This window comes from Aedes albopictus, chromosome 1 (assembly GCF_035046485.1).
Source record: "Aedes albopictus strain Foshan chromosome 1, AalbF5, whole genome shotgun sequence".
NCBI lineage: Eukaryota > Metazoa > Arthropoda > Insecta > Diptera > Culicidae > Aedes > Aedes albopictus.
This window is the reverse complement of record NC_085136.1, coordinates 57,567,811-57,578,757: the sequence shown is the minus strand read 5'-3', so window position 1 is coordinate 57,578,757 and position 10,947 is coordinate 57,567,811.

Here is a 10,947-nt window from a genome sequence, read left to right as displayed (position 1 = left end):
GATGATGCAGGCCTAGGTGATGCTGTGCTCCCGGCGTCAACCCGCCGGCTCCCGGATGATGCCCCAGATGGTGTCCCCCCGGCACTATGCTCAGGTCCCGTGGCCCCGGACTGGGCGTCCGACCTTCGCTACTGCTTCCGTTGATACTGTCCGCACCGCCTCCACCACCACCCCCACCGCCATTGCCATTCTGCTGGTGACTCCCTGGATGCTGGCTGTGATGATGATGGCTTTGGCTTCCGGCCAGGATATCGTTGATCATGAACCGGGACCGTGGCGGCTGCAACACGGCCATCGAGTTTCGCTGCACCGGTACCGTCATGCCGCCGCCTCCGCCGGTGATATCCGATAGGCTACTAATCTTGGTGAGCTCGAATGGGCTTTCGCCCGGAATATGCCACTGGAGCACGATTTTGACTGCTTTTGGCGGACGTGGTCTCGAAAAAATATGGTCACGGATCGGCGCACGGCACTGTCTCACTGTCTCACACAGTTGTATTGATTTTCTTCTCTCTGTCAAATGATTTCACTCACTTGATCGTATGTTTTGAATTTCACAATTCGGTCACTCTCTCAGTTATCACAATTGGAATGCTTCTTCTCACGTTAATCCATCAACCGTCACTGCTACTGTTGCATTTTTATTCGTTCACGTTTGATCTTCAATTTCCAGTAATTTCACCAGCGTTTGACAATTTCACGTGTCACTGATCACTGTTGCACTCACAGACAGAAAATCATCTTTTTCCAGATCAATCACTCAGCAAGCGACGGCGATTTTCCACTCGATCTTGGTGTCACAAAGCAGGCGATGACAATGCATCGGCTGCAACTTCAACACTCGGCAACGCGAGAACCCCAAGAACAACAACAGCAAGAACAATAACAAATCGCGACGGCTCCACGCACTGCACGGCCATCCACGCGTAGAATGTTCACGGGTCGGAGTAAGCGAGTGAGCGAGCAAACGAGCGAGAACCCGAGTTCGAAACGAGATGGATAAAAGCGTTTAGCAGATTAGGAAAAACTGTTAAAACTGGCCGCCACCGCCGACAACGAAGTTCAGGACAAAAACGCACATGTTCTATCGATCAGCGTTAAACGTACACTAAAAAGCAAGCATTTTCCAAGCGTCAACACAGCCAGACCCCAGCAGGACCGGAGAAACCGGATCCGGCTACACGCAACCTACGAAGAAGCGTCGCCACCGTACGTGGTGTGTACACAAGGGAGGGACGCAACACATGCAACACTCACACTCTTACAACGGGGCTTTCGGCGAGAGAAGGAGAAACGGCTCTCCGGCGATGAAAGGCAAAAATGGTGCCGGAGGCTTCGAGAACCACAAAAGGAAATCGACGATACATAAGCTCAACGAGAGCAAACACACGCACACTGCGACCCGATCCGCCACTGTTCGCCTGGCTTGCTTTGTTTCTTTCTTCGCGTTCACTCGAAGAGAGCGACCACCATTCGAGTAAGCCACGCCTCTCCCAGCCGAATCCAATCCAACCAGACCACCGGTCGCAGCAGGCCGCGAAAAGCAAATACACAAACCTGTGATTAGAAATTGCTCGCTCATTGCGAACAATGGAGAGAACGAACAAGCACGAAAAGGGGCGGAGCTTGCCCACCAACACCACCACTCTCGACTTCACTCGCTCTAATCGCCCTCGATGCTTCGCTTTGGAAACCTGATGCTTAGCCACTTAACGCAAATTTACCCGCTGTTTGTACCCTTGTTCCGTGCGAGCAGATTCCTTCATCCCCCTCGATGCGATGGGATGGTGAACAACGAGGCAAAAAAGAAGTAAAACGGCTCACATCATCCGGACGCGGGTGCACCGGAAGAGTATGAGTGAGAGATCTATTCCCACCCCGTACTCCTCGCCCACAAAACACAGCGCGTGGGGTAAAGAGGATGGGAGAGTGCGAACGAGACCACGAAGCTCTTTGCACGCTTAAATATCCTTATTCTTTTTCCTAAGCCATCGAGTTTTCCCTCAATTTGCGCTATTAACTCCCCCTCCGGCTTTCCGCTTTCCACTCCCACCGTTCCACTCCTGCCCAGGTTCCTTCCTTTCTTCCTTCCGTTGGCTTTCATGTTCCGACACGGACGCGAGGGAATATACGAGCTAAGCTTAGAAGTTTTTCCCGTCGCCTATGGAAGAGAGAAGAAAAAAAAAGAAAAACTCCGGACGACATGCTTTTAAACTTGTGCGTAACCTAACCTCTATCCAGCAACGAGGCAAATGCCACTACACCACACAGCACCACAGTAGTCGGTGCAATTTGAAATTTAAATTGTCAAAAACAGCAAAATTAATGCGGCGAGTGGGACGGAGAGAGTCGAGAGACTCTTCTGTGCTAATGGCTCTTTTTCTCGAGCTGTCACTTCCTCGGGTTCTTTGTCGTTGCTTGCTGGCGCTGGGCATAGTTGGCGTCGGTTCATTTTCACTTTTTCAAGGGTCGAAAGGAAGTGTCGGAGATGCTTTAACACTACCAACAAGCAAACAGAGGCAATAATGGCAGTGCCATTATATGGCAGCAGAATTGTTCTCGTGGAGTCACAGATGATCAGACTTCCAACTGTTCAATTCCGAAACCGTGACTGTGCCAGTGGCGAATGTTCTTTGTACTTGCTAGAACAAGCATGGTGGCGCTGCGATCGGTAAACTTTTAATGCTGATATCAAGCTCAATAGGGCACTGCATGAAACTCTCTTCTTCTCTTTCACTCTTACAGAAATTTTGTAAACAACAAGGCCACGAAACGTCAAAACCCCATACAAAATCAAAACAGTGCAGTGCCCTACACACTTCTTCGACTACGGTGGCGCTATCTGTTCATTTTTTAGAGGAAGCTTTGCTTGGTAACCATTGATTCCCCCTTTTAAGTCTGTTCTCTCTGCGTGTAAACCGGCTGTCAACTTTAAGAGGAAAAAGGACGACCATACGGCTGGCGGAGGACGTCGGACAGAGGGAAACTAATTACGGCTCGGTGATATTTTTAGCACATGGTTTAATTTGTCCGGCCTCTGCAGAGGAAGGATGAAGGGCAATGGATAATTTCTGGTGTTTTGCCTTGATACCCACGTGAGACTTGACAGGCCCCACAACGTTTGTACGTGCGAGATGTGTGAAGCCTGGAGCACATAGCGTCCGTTCCGTCGAGGTTTGCGTTTTTTTGACAGTTTTCCCATAGGAAATGTGTCAAACTACTGTCACGCACACGCAAACGTATGCATTGTGTGGGGCACTTGACTTTTCAAATGGCTACGAGCGAAGGTTTGCGTTAAAGGTGAACAACAAATGGCTTTCTAATGGGTGCGTTTTCGTTTTGCTGGCGCTTTTCGGCTTGTTCATTAAGGCGCTGTCCATAAACTACGTAGACTTTTTTTCGGCCATCTGAGACCCCCCCTCCCCCCTCGTAGACTTTTGTTCATACAAAATTTTCGAAATTTGTATGGAGCGTAGACTTTGGCCAGACCCCCCCGTCCCCCCCTAAGAGTCTACGTAGTTTATGGACAGGCCCTAATGGAAGCAGGTGCGAAACGGGAATGGTCCGCTCGCATGTCACCGGGAACAAGTCCAAGGAACTTTTTTTTATTTGGAGTGTTTTCACGCGCCATTTTGAAAACTATCTGGTTATCTAAGGTTTTTTGACAGCTGAGGAGCTCACATGAGTGGAGACGCATGGTACTCTATTTGTTCAAGATCTTTAAGGTATTTTGAGAACTCTTCCAAGAATCAATTCGGGGCCCTGGAATTTCGTAAGAACTTTCATAAAAAGTGTTGCCATGAACTTCATCAAGAATTTCAAAAGTAATTCTGTTAACAATTTTGCCATAGGAGTTTTATAACAGGGAAAGAGAAAGGCGGGCTTGAGATAGTATGACACTCCATGTTATCCACGATAAAGCGTGATGAAGAATAGGGAGAAAAGGGACAACAATTCCCAACCAGTGATGGATGTCGTTTAGATTAGCCCTTATATCTTCCAAATTTTCGACCGAATCGAATATTCAACGAGTGTAACCACGGCTAAGTAAAGGTTTTCCTCGTGGTTCACGATAAAATTGGTTTAAAGCCTGTATCCGCAAAAATCGGGACACAGAAATACAGCTGTAACTCTGCAATAGATACATTGAAATTGCTCAAATTTTGTCTAATAACATCTTAAGATGTGCTCATTTCACCTACAAAATTTCATGTGAATCGGTGCAGTACTTTTTGTTGTAGCAACGAAAAAGTAGAATGTGCGCCATTGTATTTTGTACAGCCCCTAGTTTTGCTTGTCAGCGCTGTAACTTTTGAATTTGGCAAAGGAAATAGCTGAAATTTTGAACACAAACCTCTCAATCTACATTTGTTGCATAGGCAAAATTTCAAAAAAAATCGATGCACTATCAACAATTTTATAGTCGAAACATGTATTGGGACTGACAGTGATTTTAGCCCCTCAGACAGCAGTTAGTCAGCACCCCTTATTGTTTCGATTGTACTATTGAAAGTACTTTACCAATAACCATCAAATTTTGCAGGCATAGTATACACATAATCAACTAGCTTCTGTGAAAATTTAATGAAAATCGGCAGAGAAATTCAAAAGTTAAGAATAAGTAAAAATCACACATGAATAATAGTATGGGACACGCTTATATGGAAAAAATAAAATCCTCGCTCCAGTCGACTTTTCTGATTCCGTTTAAGTCCCATATGAACTGTACAAAATGTCAGCGCAATCGGTGAAACTATAATTTAGCGCAAGCGGTTCAAAGTTTGCATAGGATTTACTATGGGAAAAGTTACACTTTCAAACAAAAAATCCCAGAGGTCGCCCTTTATCTCCTTAATTCGAAACGATCAATGTTTCTTGTAGAAAAAACATTTATGAAACTTTCTTTCGAAGACCGCAAAACGATTGAATACTTGTGGAAAAAGTTATTGATTTATTACCGATTAATGATCCAGCGAACGGCTTTTTGTTTTGTCTTATCAGCAGCACTGCTGCTGCCGTTGTTGCATGGGGTGGCGGGAGGCATCACCACCCCCCGCAACAGCAGCAGCCAAGGCAGCAGCTACAGTGCTGCTAATAAAACAAAACAAAAAGCCGTTCGTTGGATCATTAATCGGTAATAAATCAATAACTTTTTCCACAAGCATTCGATTGTTTTGCGGTCTTTGAAGGAAAGTTTCATAAATGATTTCCCTACAAGAAACGTTGATCGATTTGAATTAAGGACACAAGGGAGGACTTCTGGGATTTTTTATCTGAAAGTGTAAGTTTTCCCATAGTAAATCCTATGAAAACTTTGAACCGCTTGCGCTAAATTATAGTTTCACCAATTGCGCTGAAATTTTGTACAGTTCTTATGGGACCTAAGTGGAATCAGAAAAGTCGACTGGAGCGAGGATTTGAGATTTGTCCCACACTAATGAATAACTCGAAAAATTTTCTCTAACACTCACCCCTATCAACACTAATAGCTTTCAAACCATTTGATCAAAGTTGATGAAATTTTGCAAGAAAGTGTCTCTATAAGTATCATAACTGCTAACAAAATTTCATAATTATCATCACATAACTTTGAATTGTAGCGTAAAAGAACCATCTAGTATGCAAATGAAAATTGGTCATGATTGCACAAAATGCTTAAAACCACGTCTTTTTGTTTTTCATCCACAATTAAAATTAATGCATCGATTTTTATGAAATTTGGCACAAATAATAAATATACACCAAAGAGTTATCAGTCAATTATTTGGCCAATTTTATCAATTCATTACATAGCTACTGACGTACTTCTGTGTCCCGATTAATGCGGATACAGGCTATACATCAGTCTGATAGGAACTCACAACATAACATCCAGAAATTATACATGAACATCGTAACTCCTCCACGAAATCCGCAAGAAATTCCTCAAATGATTTTGGTAGAATTTTTGCAGGCATTTTCTTGATGTTTTTCCAGTTCAGCCCATTTTTTTCGTGGTTTAGCATAAGACCGCTTTTATTCCTCCTTAACGTCAATTACAAAAACACAGAGATTTGGGGCTAATCTGAGCATTCTGATTGCTCTCAGCGAAAATACCTCAAGCAGTTGGAATGTGTTGTAGTATTAATCGTAGTAGTCATTTGAATTGAATACACCAGTTATCCGTTACTACCTGTACAGAGCAGTCGTATTATTTCACACTCTATAACATGGTGTCAGAGCCATAGCAACAGGAATAACAAAAGAAAAAAAAAAAATGGAGGAGCTGAAACTGCAAATCCTTGAATTGCAAAATTGCTTACGAGAAATCCAGGAGCGTGGAAATGGACCAGTATCAAGCGCTGCCAATCTAGAAGCCCCTGCGATATTCCTGTCGAGCCCAAACGTCCCTACACCGGAAGCCATTGATATTCATGGAGATATTTGCCAGAGCGTGAAATTTTTCAAATCGTCTTGGGAGTACTATTGTATAGCGACCAACCTTTCGACCCGGCCCATGAAGCAGCAAATCGCAACTCTACTATCGTGTATCGGGAAAGACTGCTTGAAGCTGTTCCACAACCTACCCTTGAGAGATGAAGACAGACAATCATGTGACACGATATTGGCTGCTTTAGAAGCTCATCTACTCCCGAAAATAAACAAGCGGTACGAGCGAGCTATATTCAACAGTGCAGTTCAGGAATCAGGAGAGAACATCGATCAAAATATACATCGTTTGCGCGGGTTAATCAAGAATTGTCAATACGGAGATATGCAAGATGAACTGCTGTTAGACAGGATTGTAGTATCTGTTAAGGACGTCCGATTACGCCAGCGCCTGTGGGAGAATCAAGAAATAACTTTAAATGAAGCAATACAAAAATGTCGCGCAGCTGAGCTAACAGAAATTCAAATGAAGCAACTTAATCACGATCAAAAAAATATCATCGAAGCCCCAATTGACAAAATACAAAGCAGAACCAGAAGACCAACTTTTCAAGCTCCAAGTAATAAGTCGAAGTGCAATTACTGTGGATATGAACATGCAAGAGACAAGGAAAAATGCCCAGCCAATGGAAAGAAATGCCTACAGTGCGGATTGATGAATCATTTTGCCAGCGTATGCAGATCGAAAGTTGAAGGCAGAAACGACGTTAAGCTGATCGAAGATTATTACGAGAACATCCTAGCGGTCCGGAACAAGTTGCCAACCCAGTTACATGTGTCTTTATTTTTCGCCGTTGGAAAGAAGTGTGAAAAAATCAAATGCCAATTGGATACAGGAGCGTCTTGCAACGTGATGGGAATGTCATGTTTTCTTAAGCTTGCTGATAAGGAGAAATTAGTCCCAACATCGACGGAACTGAAGGTTTATGGTGGAGGTGTAATTGTTCCAGAAGGCTGCTGTGAGCTTGCAGTAATACAAGATGGCCGAGAATCAACACTAATATTCGAAGTCGTTGGCGGTGAATACAAGGAATATTTCCCGTTATTATCGTTACAAACATGTCTGAAGTTTGGATTCATCACTGTGAATGAGAAAATTATCAATACAGTAACCTCACACAGAAGTGGCGCGGAGAAAATAATTGCTGAATTTCCGGACGTGTGACTAAGCCATCAAGGCTTAGGATGCGTCGAAGGAGAAGTCAGTCTAGAGATCAATGAATCCATCCCACCTAAACAACAGATTCCAAGGCGAGTTCCTCAGAAGTTGCGTGCAGAAATGAAGAAACAACTTGACGAGATGGAAGACATGGGTGTTATCACTAAGGTAAATGAGTATTCTGAATGGACCAGTAACATCCTCATAGTTCGACGCAACGACAAATTGAGACTGTGTATTGACCCTGTAGACTTGAACAAAGCATTGCTTGATGTTAAATACCAAATCCCAAAATTAGAGGAAATTTTACCAGAACTGCATCAGGCCAAAGTTTTCAGTTGTCTAGACGCAAAGAAAGGATTTTGGAATTTAAAACTAGATGAGAAAAGCAGTAAGTTGACCACATTTGAGACGCCTTTCGGAAATTATCGTTTTCTTCGCATGCCATTTGGTATAAAACCTGCTATGGAAATTTACCAGAAAAGACAACATTTGCTTCTACAAGGATTGGAAGGAGTTGTTTGTATTGCTGATGATATTTTGGTTTTTGGATCTGGAGAAACTATGGAAGAAGCTATTGCCGACCATGATATAAATTTGAAAAAATTTCGGATTCGTATACGGAAAGAAAATTTAAAGCTGAATCGTGACAAACTTCGACTGTGTCAAGACTCTGTGAAATTTTTTGGCCATATTATCAACAGTAAAGGGATAATGCCTGATCCAGATAAAGTGAAAGCTATACGAGAGATGCCAAAGCCAGAAAATAAGGATGATGTTTTGCGCTTCCTAGGAATGGTCACTTATCTTTCGAAGTTCATACCAAACCTATCTGAACATTCAGAACCTTTGCGACGGTTAGTGACTGCTGATCAGTTTGATTGGAATCAAGATCATCAAGAAAACTTTGATAACATAAAAAATTTGATAAGTTCAGACATCCTATTAGGCTATTACGATGTCAACAAACCATTGAAAATTCAAACAGATTCGTCATCAAAAGCTATTGGCTGTACCTTGATGCAAGAAGAAAGACCAATTGCATATGCTTCAAGAACAATTTCGACAACTGAAGCAAATTATGCCCAAATTGAGAAGGAATGTTTAGCAATTGTGTATGCCTGCACGAAGTTTGATCAGTACATCTGTGGAAAATGTGACATTACTATTGAAACGGATCATGAGCCACTGGTGACAATTTTTAAGAAGCCTCTCTTTATTGCTCCACGAAGAATTCAAAAAATGCTCATGGTTCTACAACGTTATAATTTCCGCCTAGTATACAAGAGAGGCACAGAAATGATTATTGCTGATACTCTATCAAGAGCTCCTACGAATACCTTAGATGATCCTCACTCTTTTGAAGTTTATTGTATGGATTTTGAAAAAACGGATCCTACTGAAGATTTACTAATTTCGTCGCCAACTATGGAGAAATTAGTCCGCGAATCTGAAACTGATGAAGAAATTATACTGCTCAAATCCCTAATTTCAAACGGATGGCCAACAAAATACAGCGATGTTAGCAATTTGGCCAAAAGATATTTCAAGTTTCGTGAACAGTTGACCATCTACAATGGACTTGTTTTGAAAGGCGATAGAATTCTTGTTCCACAAGTAATGCGCCGTTTCGTCCTGGATACATTGCACAAAAGTCATCAAGGAATAGAAGCTACCCAGAAATTATCAAGAGAATGTGTGTACTGGCCTGGAATATAGGAGCAAATCAAAGAACTCGTTTTGCAGTGTGATGTTTATTTGAAAAATTCTACATCCCAAAAGAAGCAAACAATGAACTCTACAGAAGTCCCTCAACTTCCTTTTGAAGTGGTCAGCATGGACGTCATGGAAATACGTTGGAGATCGAAGCCATTTCGACTGTTAGTTGCTGTTGATCACTATTCTGATTTTGAAGTAGACGAAATGAAAGATTTAACATGCATAACAGTAGTCAATATATGCAGAAAAAATTTTAGCAGACACGGTTCCTAAAACTATTATATCGGACAACGATAGTGAGACAGATTTCTATGAAGCTCTGCTGATATGGAGGACGCCAAATAAAATGGAAAGTAGCCCATCTCAAAGATTGTTTGCCAGACGTACACGGTCCAATCTTCCGACGATACCTGCAGCATTGAAGCCAATAATTGAAGAAAATGTTAGCACAAAAATTGCGGATCGCAGATTCAAAGCAGCACATCATTACAATAAGGGGACCGTAAATCTGAGAGTTCTTCAAAATGATGAAACAGTTTTTGTGAAAATATATCCAAACAAAAGCAAATGGACAAGTGGTAGAATACTGTACCGACGAGACGAAAGATCATATTGGATAATTACTGACGAAAATCGTGTATACTTAAGAACTCGCATTTTTATCAGGCCAGCAAGGAACATCCAACAAAATCCAGCAGCAATAAGCTCTTCACCTGAACTGGCAGAATCATCATTGGCACCTGATCCTGAAGAATCTTCATCTACCTCCAGATATCCTTTGAGAAATAGATTAAGAGAGTTCTTCAGTTTACGTTAACAATCATAGAGGAGGAGATGTTGTAGTATTAATCGTAGTAGTCATTTGAATTGAATACACCAGTTATCCGTTACTACCTGTACAAAGCAGTCGTATTATTTCACACTCTATAACAGAATGATAATTAACTGCCACAAGCTTTTGAGCAGCACGGCTCATGCTAGTTCAAGGCAGGTATGCATTCAAACTGCTTTTGTAGTGCAGCAAATAATTCAAATGCATAATACAGGCTGCTGTACGGCTTATTCAAATGCTTAGTGGTTACCTGGGTACTTATATTGTTTTCACCTCTTATAACAACAATTAGCTGTACCACAATAGCGTCGTAAAAGTCAAGTTCAAGTATGTGTGGAAAAAAGTCGCATGCCAAAAAGTTTTAGCTTAACCCGATTTTATTCGGACTGTGCTATACTTGTTTGTTTGTACACTGTACTTACAGGGGATGGCCAAAATGTTTGGGATAGGCAACTTTTTTTCTCTCACAAAAAAGTTCAACATGCTATAACTTTTCATAGAGTGCATCAAAAAATCTCAAATTTTGACTGTTTGTCAACCTTTTATATGTGCATCATTGGTACAAATTTGGGCTCGATTGATAAATTTTTCGCGAAGTTAGAACCGTTCGGGTAAAACACTATTTTTTAGACAACTCATTTTTGAGCTGTCATATCTCGGAAGCCAGTAAACCGAATTGAATGAAATTTTGAACGTACACTAACAATATGTAAATGCGTCATAAACTTTTGAAACATAGGTACTTTTTAAACTTTGAAAAAAGTTATCATGGATTGACATTTTTTGGATTTTTCTCAAAAAAATGTAA